The sequence below is a fragment of the Lacerta agilis genome, chromosome 1 (assembly GCF_009819535.1).
Source record: "Lacerta agilis isolate rLacAgi1 chromosome 1, rLacAgi1.pri, whole genome shotgun sequence".
NCBI lineage: Eukaryota > Metazoa > Chordata > Lepidosauria > Squamata > Lacertidae > Lacerta > Lacerta agilis.
In genome coordinates, this window is record NC_046312.1 from 29,425,545 (window position 1) to 29,437,837 (window position 12,293).

The following is a 12,293-nucleotide window of genomic DNA, read 5'->3' on the forward strand; positions in this document are numbered from 1 at the left end:
CAAAGTCAACAAGTGGAAGTTTTTCACAATATGGGAATAAACAATCACTAGCTAATTTCTGCATAGCAAACCAAAGTCAAAACTACAGAGACCAGCTGAGATGCTGGCCACTCTATAGTTCTCATTTCTGCAACAGGAGACTCCCTCACTGTTTCCATATCCCAAGACTTCTTCTCAGGCGCAGATCCTGAGATAAATGTTTGGCCTTTAACTGCTTCAAGGAAGGCAGCATTTCATCAGGTGCAGCTTTTCGTAGCTTTGCTGTGATGGGAGCAACTTATTGCATTAGGTGGGCTTTCCCCCTTCTGTCTCTTTGGACTGGGATATGGTAATACTATCTGGGCCTTGGGGATGTTACAAGGGGATTCCTGAAAGGTGGACAAACGCAAAAGAGGTCAGAAGTTCTGGACTTCCAGGACTAAAAACTAGCAAGAAATGTCATACTTTAAAATTATGAGCAATCCTGCAATTCTTTGTCAATAGAGGGAGTTCACATGAGTCTTCTCAGGAATGCATTTGAGCGGAGTAGGATTAAGATTGTGTATACGCCATACAGTTAAAGCACAAACAAACACACCCCAAATCCTGGGAAATGTAGTTTGTTAAGGTTGCTGGGAATTGTAGTGCTGTGGGGCAAAACTACAGTTCCCATGATTTATGTGTGTGTGTGTGTGTGTGTGTGTGTGTGTGTGTGTGTGTGTGTCATGTTTTGTTTGTTTAATTTTTATACCACCCTATACCCATAAATCTTAGCGCATTTCATAACATAAAATTACAAAATAAAAAACATTAAATACACAATAAAAATAATAACAAAGAACCTAATAATCTCCCATGGTGTGTATGCAGCCATGTACTCTGGTTGACCACGCTGCCTGCAAACAATGTGCATGCTGGCCCCATCACCTGTTAGATGCACGTTCTGTGTCAGTGTGAGGAGGTCATATGCACAAAGTGGAAATGGATGCACACAAAGCTCATCTGCATAAGAGGGAAACCTGGGACACTCCACTTGTGTGGAGGTTATGCCAAATGCATAGAACAGAAAGGCTCTAATTCGGTCGTAGAGCATCTGCTTTGCACACAGAAGCACTCAGGCCCAATCCCCAACATCTCTGGGCAAGGCTGGGAGGGAATGCTGTCTGAAATCCAGGAGAGCCACTGCCAATCTGAATGCGGAGAGGACAGAGTTAGCTGGACTGAAGGTCTGATTTGGTGCAAGGCAGCTTCCTACTATATGTGCCTATAAAGTTCATTTGCATTCATGCACGAACCTTCCACGCCATTGCTTTCTGCCAGCTCCCAAACCTAAACACACATTGGAGATGAACTAAAATCACATGTGATTAATCCTGGAATTGTGCTTATCTGAGGGGAACTTCAAAAGCAGACTCACTGGCAAGACTACATTACGTTAGACCAGGGATGGAGAACATGTGTGCCCCTGTTCCACTCATTGGGACCCCAGCTCCCATCACCCCCGGTCAGCATGGGCAGTGGTCAGGGATGACAGGAGTTGTAATCCATCAGACAAAGATGGATGATTACGATGTTTGCCAATGCTATCCTGAGGCAGAGTGGGCCATAAATAAACTTATTAGATGAATAATCATGCAGTACTATATATCCTTTAATAACTGTTTACTTGCTGTTGCTTTTTTCCATCTTAAAAAAGTCATTTCCTCTTATGCATAATTTTAAACTGAAGGCAGGATTAATTAAATACTGGCAAATTCCACCGATAATATATTTCAGCAAAAAAAAAATTTTTTAAGCACAATCATTTTGGGTAACAACAACAAAAATGCACAAGAAATGCACATTTTAAATGGATGGCACACCAAAGCACAATCACAGATATTCCTGTACCTTTAACATGTTCCTGAAATGTAGAAATACTGGTATATCAGGGGAAAGATTGCCCATCATTGCTTGACCTCTGACCTCACCTGCCAAAACAAACCCCTTACAGTGTCTTTCGTGTGAATGTGAGGTCGCGAGGGTGTATAGGTTGGACACAGTGATCAGAACCGAGAACTTGCTGCCACTGGGCATCAAACCAAGACAAAGATGCCTGGTATTATCCTTTTCATTTTGAATCTGTCCAGAGGTAAGGCTGACATTGCTCTCAGGTGCCAGACAAATGTGCCCTAAGGCAGTAAAAATAAACAGTGTTGTTCCAGCCATGTGCAGCTGGAGGTGAGTAATTGCCTGCAGCTTCCTGCAGTTGCTGACAGAAACAGACAACAAGGGCACATGGCAATAGAGATGATCAACACAGAACACTTCCCTCAATTGTCAGCCTCCTGAGCAAACCACAGCCTTAAGACACCTGGCTTGGATGAAACTTACATGTGATAGGAATTTTCAGTGAATGGCACAATAATATTCTGCTGTAATGTTCTGAACATTCTGACAATAGTGGGTGAGTTGCTACTTTCATATAATTAAACACACTCTAAATCAAACAAACAAACAAACACAGGAAATAAGGCCAAACATGAATGATTTTCCTCCAGGAGGTTGGAGGTGGTTTGACTGCGGAATTGCTCATGACGTGCACTGTTACACATCACCCCCCCCATCTCCAAGTGGTGAGAGACTCCAGGTTTTCCTCAGGCTGTTTCCTTTGGAAAGATCAACAGAAACTGTGGAGTCTTTAGGATATACGGTTTTATTTACACATATATACAACCACATAATCATCCGATTCTAGTCTAACCCCCTGCAAGTTCATGAATGTGCAGGTGTCCCTTACAGGTATCGAACCTGCAAGCTTGATGTTGTCAGTATCACACTCTAACCAATTAGGATGGAGGGTATAACAGCATTAACACCCCAACAGATATTGTTTATCCATTGGTTTTCAGGGGAGCCCCAAAGCTTAGCACAGAGCTAACATGTGTGTCTCCAGGCTCCAGCCTGCTTCCAGCTCAGTTAATGCACAACTGGCTATTGTCCTACATAGCAGCCACGTGAGGGGTTAGGGGAAAGCGCCACCCATTTGTTCTGTGGCACAGAACAACTTATTTGGTTATGCTGAATAGTGGTACTTAATTAGCCAGCCAAAGCCATTACCTTGACAGAGGAACTAGTTTTCAAGCTTCGTCTTATACATTCTACTCTCACTTGTATGGGATTGAAGGTTTGGCAGGGGACCCAGGGTTCTATCCAGACTGACCCCCCCCCCCCGCAACTTGCAACAGTACACTTATTTTGCCACTGATAGACAGATCTGGCAGGCTTCTGTATCGTTTCCAAAACCTGCAGGACCTCTTTGCGCCGTGTGACGACAGTGTGACAAAAAATAAACAGGTGTACGCCTTGGGGAGTGATGCTGCTCTCAAACGCATTTTCAACTTTATGCAGTTGCTTGTATAACCTGGTTATTAAGCCTTCATCCTGATTAGTTTGTGGGGAGATTAGATAACCTCAGCTATTTATTGAGCATGCATCCTGATTGGTTTGCAAGGAGGTTAAAAGATATTGAGTGAAGCAAGTGCTACCCCACATTTAACAGTGCATTTTCTTATCACTTTCCTCATTGCAAGAAGCCTGGTTTTGGGGGGGGGACAGGATTGTTGCACAAGAGCGTTAATCAACTTGTGCAATTTGAATTTGCTGGTATGTGATGAATCCCACCTGAACTATTCTAAGAAATATAGTCTGCTATAAGCCAAAGCCAGCAGGGACTTATTTAATTGCACCCTGGCCCTGATTTGGAAAATCACTTATTATTCCAGTTGTGATCTTCAATTCCTGCCTTTTTCAACTTCCTCCCTGTGGTTTCATCTTTTGATCTGTTCTGAAGTTTTAAACCGTTCCAGCGTTGTTAATGCACCTTGAGCTGGAAACAGACAATAGTGGGGATTGTTTGTTTTTTAAGATGAAGACTTAAAAAAAAGAGCAATGTTTACTACCCCAACTTGTCCAAATAGTTTTTGGAAGCAATACCTGCAAACCTGTTTACCAGAGACAAAAGTGGGATGACAATACCTGCCACAATGCTACATGTGACACTTCTTCCAAACCACTTTTAACTGTGTGTAGGAGGAAGGCTATTGCATAGCTGTCAACCTTTCCCTTTTTTGCGGGAAATTCCATTGGGAAACAGCTATGCTTGCCCCTCTCACCTTTGTGTTCACTTGTTGGCAGCACAGCTGACCCAGTCCTGATGGAAAAGTAGATTTATTTATTTTTGCGAGGTGGGTGGGATGGGTTTGATTTGTGGCAGAGAAGTGGTTAGGAGAGTGTTTAATCTGCTTTAATCTTCTTATCTGCTCTAAATGCCCCCTCCAACCCAGCCACTTTTCCCTTTCTGGTGTTTCAAATGTTTACAGAGAGATTACAAACATGTTTGTGAGTTTGCATGCATGGGGTGCAAATATACATTTTGTGTTTTTATATTGTAAACTTCGCAATGGGAACAGCAGCTAGTGCTACCGGAATTTGGATCAGAGCAGGTGTGGGCAGACAAAGGTTTTTAAGCACAATGCATTTCATTCCTGACTAAAAAGGAAGGGATAGATAACTAAAGTAGGGACCAGCAAAAAAATGTTGCTATTCACCCCCCCCCCCGCCGCCGCTTCTATTCAGGGCTGCACTCAGCCCAAAATAGAAGTCTTGTATTGCAGCAAGGCTCATGGAGAAGTTTTGAACATGTTTCAGGTAAGATGCTGCCAATTAAAATGTGCAGTCATGCCCTCATTTGGCTGGCAGCGCTTACCTATAAACATATGAAGGGAAACTTTCATTTGTGGTTTGAAAGGGTGGGATAACCCTGGCTTTGATGCAGCATCCTCTCATCTCCCAACAAACAAATCCTAGGAGGAATGCTCAATAAACAAGCCCTCTAGAAGAAGCTCTTTTCCTTGGGAAATAAATGGAATTCTGAGTGGACATGCATCCGCTTACACTGAAAGTCCAGCACCAAATTTTAAAGTTGTTTTTTTTTTTATCTTTTTGCAAGCCCTCGGTGGGTAATAAAAAAGGCAGAAATGTTAAAACATTTAAAGTAAAATGAATGAATGAATGAAGAAAAGCTATGGGTGTGGCCATCTGCTTCAGAGGAGTGCAAAGGTACGTAGTGGTAGGTGATTAAATATAAAATCCCGCTTTGTCCTTAAAGCTGACTTGCATTTGCTTACTAGAGATTTAAATGCTTCCATATGTTTAGCCTATGTCCTGGCAACTAATGAATGCAACAGCATTATCAAAATCCAGACCCCCTTGTGAAATACTTGGGTTGCCTGCTTTGTTTTTCTTTCTTTCTTAGAACTGATAATATTAGACATTTTGATCAATAAACAGCAATGAGTTCAGCCAGCCAGAAGGAAAGACCATCTTAACTGATCAAGGCCACATGCATCAAGACCACCTACTTTAAAGATAATAAAAACAGGGATATAATACAGAACCTTTGGAATCAATTGAGGTTTTGTCCCTTCTTACAGTGGAATGTGGGCTGCATACCAAATATAAAAATGCTTACAGCCCAATCCTATGGATCGTTATTCAGAAGTTACACCAAGTTCAGTGGACTTCTTCCCAAGTAACTGTACTTGGGGGTTACAGCCCTAGTTATTCCAAAATGCTTCAAAACACTTTGCATACATTATCTTAGTGAATGCCGCATTTTCCCAATCACATTCATACTATGCACTTAAAGCACATTACTTTCCCCAATAATCCAGGGAATTTACCGGTAGTTTGTCAAAAGTGCTTCGAATTGTAGCTTTGTGAAGGGTTAAGTACAGTTCCCAGAATTCTGGGGTGGGGGACCATCTCATTAAATTTACTTTAAATGTATGATGTGGATGTGACCATATGCCAGTGTTGTTATTTTCATATTGCAGTGATACTGAAGCTCAGAATCACTGGCTTTTGCAGAAACTTCATATCTAAGCAGAAGTTTGGACCAGGGGCTTCTAGCTTACAGAACAAGCTCTTATACTCTCCCAGGCTAAATGCAGGGTGCTTCCAGATGGGAGTTTATTGTGGAATCAGTGATACCCATGCACACATGTTTTTTGCAGCATCTATACAATATCATCACCTGTCCATATCTTTTGTACATTTAGTCTGGATTTACCATTAACATGGAAAAACCAGGTAAGTAATAATAACTCATTATGCATTTACTCATGCATGCATTTATCTGGTTTTAGTGGGCAGTTTGGCATGCATGTGATGACATTTCAAGAGGTTGCCTCTATTGCTACACCCCCACTTCTGTTTGCTCCCCACCTGGCGGCCCCCAATACCAATGGAAAGAAACCTGTTTTCACTTATTGCCACATGCCAGTTTGTAGGAGAGGGTCTATGAAAATCTCCATGTAGTAAATGCAGGGTATTACCTGGGAGACTGCAATCTCCCAGGTAATAATATATCAGGTAGTAGTAGTAGTAGTAGTAGTAGTAGTAGTAGTAGTAATAATAATAATAATAATAATAATAATAATAATACAGGTCTTGAAAAAGACTTCAATATTAACTATTATTATATATTTTTAAAAATTAAATACCTAATGTAAATAATATCCCTCCCCCCAAAAAAGCACAATGCTTCATTTTCCCCATTGTGAAACATGGTAATGTGTGCTCTTGCACACTTCCTGGGATTTTTTTTTCAATGTGTGCACGCACAGACACCGAAATACCTATAACCATGTTCAGAATGCAAAAAGGTAATGGAGGGCAAGGGAGGAGTGATGAAGAGATGGGGGAAAGAACACAGCCCAGATATATTTCATCAAGCTCCACCCACTGATGGGAATTGCAAGCAAGAGAAAAATATTTATTTGTTACTTACTGAAGTTATACCTCGCCCTCCCTTCCCGAAGAGCCCAGGGTGACAAACAGCAACACGAAGCAAAAACTGTTAAAACAATCTAAAAACAATTGCCATCAAGAACATGTAAAAGCAGTTACAGTTAAAAGCATTCTGAAAGGAGTTATAGTTGAATATAACAGTATCAATTGCCAAAGAAATGGGAATGTGTGGAAGCTAACGTGCAAATTGGACATGCAGAAAAATCAGACCAAAACAGACACTTGTTATATGAAGTCCCCATCTGGGAGCACATGGATATAACCGTAAAACCGAAAAAAACACAAGGACAAATAAAGACTGATGCATAACGCCTCAGGTGGAATGAATTCGGGAACATGGATCCATGATAGCAGCTGAGTTGCTACCCAAATTCATTACTGTCAAACAAGACCAAAATAGTGTTAGTAAAAAACATGAGTGTTGTTATTTTTTTATTTTTTTAAAAAAGGACCATGGAATTTTGGCACACCTGGCCTAAGTGCTTACGCTGCAGGAAACAGCAGACTGCAAACTTGCAAATATTCTCCTTGGTGCATTTTCATGCCACATAAATCTTTCTTTTCTGTTTTGTATTCCCAAAGGAGAAGTTCTGTCTCAGCCTTTTACCAACTCTTGGAACTACAAGGAGCTTTATGCTTACCAAACAGCTATATAACATGCCTTATTATGGTGCAGTTCCACTCAGAAGGCTCTCAGCCTTTCTATATTGTTCTCAAATTGGAGTACTGGGTGCACAGTTTCAGAGGATCAAATCTGCACTATATATGGTCTTGCAATCTCCCGCTTGTCCACATGACATGGGTGGCAATAATAATTACTGACATCTTATAATAATGAGCTGTTGGAATTTGGGGAAGGGGGTTGAGGGGACGTGCCATATGTACCTGCTTTCAAGGTGCAAATGGGTCATAGGCAACAGTTTTAAAAATAAGAATATAATAACTATAATAATGATGAATTTTCTCCAGAAAGGGTAAATCTGGATTTAATGGGTGTAGGGGGAAAGTCAGGCTGGCATTTTTATGCCAACAATGTCATGTGGGATTGCAAAACACTGACATGCATGAGAAGTACCTATCCCACAAAAAAAACACCCACCTGGATACACCCACTGTGTCTGGAGGACCCAAAAGGGACCTGAAACAAACACCACTGCCTTCCTGTCTCCCAAGAGTATGCATTGCTTTCTGCTGCACCTTCTATTGATTCTCTGCTTATTTTGTTTCTCTCTCCAAATTTCCTCCTGCTTCTGAAGAATGTTAATGGAATGGGAGGTATGCAGAGGAGATTAAAGTGCTCAGTTTCACCACCAAAGGTCGGTGTGATACCCAGCAAAAAAAGGAAGAGAACCACATCCTTGCATATATGCATAAATCAACAGACTTACTGATAACATTCCAAGGTCTAGTGGGCTTGCTTTCTGTGACATGTACGCAAGAACCACTCAGCAGCTGAAATATTGTTCGTATTTTTTGCGTTTTTACTCTTGATTCATATTTCTCTCCCTCCGTGCCTTTGTGGGGGCTTGCCAGGGATGATGGCTGCTTCAGTGACCTTGGATGAGAGCAGAATGAAAACACCAACCAACCAACCAATCAAATATGACACTCAGCCCCCTTATAAATCAGGACATCGTCTTCTTATCTTTCTGACTATTTCAAACCCTTTCCTAAAGTTCTCATTGAGCCATGTCCTAACCTTACCCACCTGCATTCATTGAATCACGAATACTTGCCTTTACTGTGACATCTAAAAGTGCTGTAAAGTGGGATATAGTGAGATCTTTCTCAGTCTGCATCTGAATTGGAATTGTTTTTTAAGATGTTTTAATTTAATCACTTGTTGTTTGTCACCTTGGACTTCCTTGGAAGGAAAGGCAGGATAGAAGTTTAATAAATAAATGCTGTTCATAACATACCATCTTAGATAAGTAAGCTTTGCTGTTCCACATAAATGCCAGAAGCCACACCTTTGGCCTCTGCAACAACCCATAGTTTAGTACAGATTTGATTCAAAAGCTCCTTTATGACATATGGGATGGTCCTCTCTCACACAGTATATCTAAAACAATGTGTATTGTTCTAAACTTAAAGACAATGCTAATGAATAAAATAGATACATACATCACTGGAACATAGGTATGGGTGGAAATTAAAACTAGCCATCTAACAAAAGCATGTATCTTGCAATAAGCCTATCTTCATTTGAAATACATTTAAACAAAAATATATTACAATTTATTACTTAGTATATATGAAAACTTCTAACGTATACAAGATCAGTAACATACAGTTCAGCACTTACCAAATAGAGGAGCCTGTGTGTTCTGCTTATGACGTGACATTTAGTCATTTTATTTATTTATTTATTTAGAGGCCCCTCATAACCTAAAAGATCCCCTCACCCGTTATATGCCCAATCCATCAGTGCACTCTTCAGTTGAGAGCCTCCTGAAGATTATAGTTTATCAGGAGGTCCATTCTGTTACAATATAGGAACCAGGCCTTCAGTGTTGTGGCCCCTACCCTGTGAAATTCCCTCCCATTAAATATTAGGCAGGCACCATTTTGTTGCCTTATTGAGGCCTACAGACCACATTCCCCTTCCAACCAGCCTTTTAAGTTAACATCTTTCCCACTCTGCATCTGAACTAGAATTGTTTTAAATATGTTTTTAACACTTGTTGTTGGCACTCCTTAAGGAGTAAGGGCAGGATATAAACTGAACAAATAAATAATCTGATAACCTAAGATGTAGTTTATTTAGCTGGTTGTGCATAAACCTGGCACTGCTCTCAGCAGTCTATAATTACTTCAGCATGTACATGAAGCCATCATGTCAACATTTCCCTGCATTTGGAAAGCTAATACATTACAGGGAAGACTAGGGCAAATGCCCTATGTGCAGACCACCAAGGAATTTATCACATCAGAAACAGCATGTTTGAACTAGCTGAATCTCCTTTACAAGCCAAGATTTCCTCTAGCTGCTCTGTCTTGAGGAGGGAACAAGACTGTTAGCATCCAACTTACTCACCCTCAGGCGGAAACTTAAATGTTTTAAACACACAACTCACATACACACATGAAATTTGTGGAATTTAATGCTGCGACCACAGGATTGTGAAATTCCAAGCCACAACTGAATTATATACTGTGATAAGTAGCAAACAATGTTTTTTTAAAGGAAAAGAAAAATATTTTTGAGCCAAGACAACACCTACATCTGTGTTTGCACAGCAGACAGCAACAATAAAACCCTAATCCTGATTTGGCCCTTGTACAACTTCTGTAATAGAGATTATAACTAGCCGTGATGAATATGTTCAAAACGAATTCCGTTTCAAGGCATACATCCAAGGGCAGCAAACTTGAGGTTCATGCTGACTTCTGAGAGTTTGATTTCTTAATCTTAATGGTGTGTAGCAAAGGAAAAAGAGAGAGGCGCCACGGAGCGAGAGAGAGAAAAGTAACAGAGATTAAATGGACATTGTAGAGAGTTGTAAAAATTATAGACTGAACCCACTTATATGGTTCCATTCAGTCAATCATCAGGCACTGAGACAGGTTCCTTTCTACAATCTGTTTCCCAATATGGTAAATATGGAGGGTAGCAGACTACATCCTAAGGCAGGGGTGGGGAACCGCAGTCCCAGGGTCCAAATGTGGCCATCTCTCCATACCTGGTGCTCAGGAATATCCCCGGGCCACACCCCTTCCCAGCACAGCCCCCTGAGTGTTTCTGCCTGGCTGGAATGTGTCCTTGGACTCTTGCTTGACTGAATGGAGGGTAGGGAGAGATGTGTCGCTGTAAAAGAAAAGCACTTCCTCATGCGGTGCATAATTAAACTCACTCCCATAGGAGGCAATGAGGGCCGCCAACTTCATGGAGGAAGAGGCTATCAACGGCTACCTGCCACAATGGCTATGCTCTACCTGCACTGGCAGAGGCGTTGTGCCTCTGAGTACCAATTGCCGGGAATCACAGGTGGGCAGAGTGCTGCTGCGCTCAAGTCCAGCTTGCAGGCTGGAGGCGGATTTACGGTAGTACAACCAGTTCCGCCACAATGGAAGAATCATCGTTCTATTGTCTGGAGAGGTCACTTCCTGGTTTATATGGAGCTGTTTCCAGTGGAGCCAAGCAACAGAATCACAGAGCTGCATTGAGGCACCCCCTAGCAATTTTGGGCATGGGGCAACCCCCCTGTGGTCCCCCCATGCTACCCCACTGCTGGATGCTGAGCCTGGGGAGTGCTGCAGGCTGTCGTAACTATGACACAGTGAATTGAGCAGAATGGAAGGTGGGGGGGGGGTGCAACAAATTTTGGCCTCTCACAGGGCACCGCTGAAATTTGAAAGACCAAAGTCTGCCCCTGTGCAGGCTTCCTGGTCAGTTGCTATGAGAACAGGATGCTGGACTAGATGGGCTGTTGGCCTGCCCCCCCCCGGTCCCCCAGCCCTACAAGTCGGTATTTGCCAGATACTTAAAGGACTGGAGCATAGTTCTTTATACAGGTTTGCATAAAATGTGCACATGCTGATTTATAGGTATAATGCCCAGGAAATTTTAAAGAAAGACTGAAGTTGTAAAAGTTTCAAAGTTTAAAAAGTTTAAAACTTGAACAACGTTAAAAAGGGAGGGCTATAGATCCAGGGCTCACCACAAAAGACCCAGGGCAAAGGATTATTTGTGTTCACTGAACGTCTCTCACTGGTCTAAGGTATACCGGTATTACTGAACTCACGGCCAAAGTGGATGTAATATTCTGTGTGATGCAATTTGAATGCATTTGTTTGAACACCCTCTTATGGGGGCTAATGGATAATCTAACCCCTGGCACCAGACAATTCTTTTTTGGTTTGGGTGAGAGCTCTATAAAAATGTTCTTGAGGTTTTAGCTGCTTGTCCACACAATGAAGCCCCAAATAGCTGCAGCTTCCTAGCATGATGTGACCACAATAGTGAGATTTCCGCTTCTCAAACCCTAAACGGGAGAGGCTTCCCAAGGTGTAAAGTGACCCTCAAGGGCATTGGGGTTCCAATTTTATACAGATTAGTTTAGTTATATCTTACACATTTCTGTGCCTGGCTTGCTCTGGTCCATGGGGTCACAAAGAGTCGGACATGACTAAACAACACATTTCTGATACCTGTAATATTTTGAAGGATTTTGTCTGTTTATGAAAACTGAAGTTAGCAATTGGGGGTGGCTGGGACTGGGTGCAAGTAATTATCTTTGCCTGGGGCACAAGATAACTTAGCACTGGACACTGCACCCATACACAAAGCTGGGTGCATGTGCACCATGGCTGGCAGCATTCTCCTGCCCCATAAACATAAACAATCCGCGATAACTCGTGAACTCCTCCCCCCACCCCACCCCACCCCACCACTCCACGACCTCCTTCCCCGCCTGTCACTTTTGCACGACGTCGGGTCTGTAAGGCGAAAAGGTAAGGCA